Here is a 3,122-nt window from a genome sequence, read left to right as displayed (position 1 = left end):
ATATATATATATATATATATACATACATATATATGTATATACATATATATATTCAGTGTACGAACGCATGTTAGTAATATAATTGAAGAGAAAGACTTTTGATCGCTAACATGACTTATGACCAGCTTACCACTGCTCTGTTTCTGCATTGTTTGAAGGAACAAAATATATGTATTATATTTTCCATTAGCACAACTCATTTTGTATTAAAAAGAGGAAAGAGGAACACAACTTATAAATATTTTTCAGAAGTCCTTTGGCGGAATTCATGAAGTTAGAATGAGACATGCGAGGAAAGAAACCCAGCTGCAGTTACAGCACACCGGGACGTTAGCGCGTATTCAACATTTAAGAAGTTAAGACATAAGCGTTCATAATACGTGTCTGTTAATAAAAGCTGGAGAACTGAATCCTGCGGTGTGAGAGTGACAATGTTGCTATGACGTTAAGTTTTCACCGATATCTGCAAAGAATGAACTGATTTCATGTCGGAGTTTCTATGTAGTTCAATAGCTGTGTCATTTAGCCAGTATCCTATCCGCCCACTCAGTTATAACACAGCCAGCAGAAATCAGAGACGCTGTTGAAGCCGTGAAACTATCTAACTTCAGAATAAAAAAAATATGTCCATAGTCATACAAGACAATAACTATTTTTATCTAGCTTAGATCAGAGGGACAAGACAGCATCCATAGCTCTTTTCAGGATCTCTTTGGGGACTAAAATGTGGAAGGTATCGTATATCCTATGACCGGAGACCTAGACAGAATATTTGTTTACAACAGTTATGTACTTCGATAAAGGTAAGGGGGACCAAGTAGTACTGTTAAACTGGGCGATTGATGAAGTCTTCCGTTCATTAACAGAAACTCTCCTTCCGTCGAGCCTCCACCCAGTTTATGTCTGCCAACAAGTTTTCAATCGATCAGTGGGTATGGCAGAAGGTACTTGATGTGGGCAAATAAGAAAGCCTCATTATTTCTGAAATACGTTTCAACAGCAAATGCGCAATGTGCAACGGTCCAACCCAAGATGGTAACTGAAAAACAAATCGTAAAACATTAACAACATCATGATACCTTACCGCCTGGCTTACTTCACTAGCTGAAGAGTATTACACGTAACCACTGTAGTTGTGAAGGAAACTTGTAAAGCACACGACCGTATGTGTACCCATAATATAATATATGAACAATTAAGAAAATGAAATGAATGTAAGTGAAAGAAATGAGTTTTAAAATATGGTATTATTTGAATCCAAATTATAGATGATTAAGTATACGATATGATTTACTAAAAGCGTAATTGACAAATGAATGCATGATTAGATGTGTTTCAGTACATTTTTGGTTGTGAATATTTTAAAGACGCTTTTAGCGAAAGGAACCATGGAAGAGAACAAATGAATGGTTTCTTTAAAATCTGCTGTCAATGCATAGGAACTACAGAAAAGGAAAAAGACGAGCACAACAAGAAATTTATATATTTTTATATGTATATATATATATATATATATATATATATATATATATATATATATATATATATATGATTGACCGTTGACTGAACACTATTCAATTTTTTTTCTCCGTGTTTTTCTCCTTGTCTCCGTATTCTTTCTGTTGAAGAGCGTAGCTCGAAACGTCAAAGACTTTCCGTATTCCCGAGCGTCATACTAATATATACTTTTGTTATTTACACCACCTGTCCTCGTCTGTTGTTATTTTTTGTATATTCTCCCATATATATATATATATATATATATATATAATATAAGTATAATAAATAAAAAGTATGTGTATGTATATATATGTGTGTGTGTGTGTGTATATACACATATATTTGCATACTTACATGCACACACACACAAACAAGCATGAATCAGCAGTTAAGGAAATTATGAAAGGGGAAGACATCATGGAAGGAGATGGTTACCTAGGGTGTCCCACCGTCCACCATTCCACCACATGATCTCCTCCTCCCACGCACACTACATCTTGCATCAGGAAGGTGCTGGTAAAAACCGTTCTGTGGAAACTTTTAACCCACATCTTTATTCCTCGATAATCTTAAAACTAAATTTTAGAAGAACAAAGTGACGTGCACGCGATTTCTTGATCTACTAAAACCGCAGCCAAAAAACTCATTCAAATCACCCAGCGTACCAGTGGGAAAGACACAAAATGTAGATTTCTCAGAGATATCTTTAAAAAACTCCCCCCAAAACAAACAAAAACAAAAAACTTAGAGATGGTCATGACTAGAGTATACAGATATCATAGATCTCGGCGACGAAGGCTAACAACAGTAGCAACAACAATATTTCATAGAATCTGCTATGCAGCAGGCAGGCAGACAGGCAGGCAGGCAGGCAACCCTTCACGCTCTTTTAATGAAGCTGGCGTTACTTGATAACAACTTAGCGTTTGTCGGTCGGTGAGTTGCATGAAATGTACGTGGGTTGATGTGTTTATAAAAGTGATTGTTGTGACAACTGCGGTTGGATCTGATGACAATAGACAGGTGACGACGGATAAGTCTCCGTACTTCTACAACTATATTGACGATGAAAGAAAGAAGAGGTAGAGGATTACATAGATGCTGGAGTGGGTGCTGAAAGCAAAAGACAGAGTAGCCAGGATATATGCAATATATGTTTGTACGTATTTATGTAGGCATTACATTTATGTATATTGCCTATGTGTATTTCGTATTTATGTATACGTGTATGTATGTATGCATGTGTGGGGGTGGGTAGGTTTGGAGAGTTTACGCCTATATATGAAAAGAAAAAAATCCATACATTGGTGTTAATACTTTGTTTCGCATGCGTACATGTACGTATGTAAATATGTCAACATGCATGTTTGCCTACGTCTGTTTGTATTTATGCATGTTCGTAACTGTGTGAATATATTCATAACCATTTAAATTCCTACATATTTACATATATACATGCATGCACATATATCTGCACACACATACATACATACATCATACCTAAATACAAACAAGCATATACATACGTACGTACATACCTAACTACCTAGCAACAAATATATATATGTATATATATATATATATATATATATGGGAGAATATACAAAAAATAACAACAGACG

General features: G+C 35.3%; 1 protein-coding gene across 1 annotated transcript in view; it reads right to left on the bottom strand.

The window, feature by feature from the left end:
- LOC106877900 (dipeptidyl peptidase 4) overlaps positions 1-3,122 on the bottom strand; it is a 611,833-nt gene that overhangs the window by 608,080 nt on the left and 631 nt on the right. The gene's annotated exons all lie outside the window — the stretch shown is intronic.

Source organism: Octopus bimaculoides, chromosome 4 (assembly GCF_001194135.2).
Source record: "Octopus bimaculoides isolate UCB-OBI-ISO-001 chromosome 4, ASM119413v2, whole genome shotgun sequence".
NCBI classification, from domain to species: Eukaryota; Metazoa; Mollusca; class Cephalopoda; order Octopoda; family Octopodidae; genus Octopus; species Octopus bimaculoides.
Note: the sequence above shows the minus strand (reverse complement) of the source record. Positions and strands in the feature narration are given on the sequence as shown.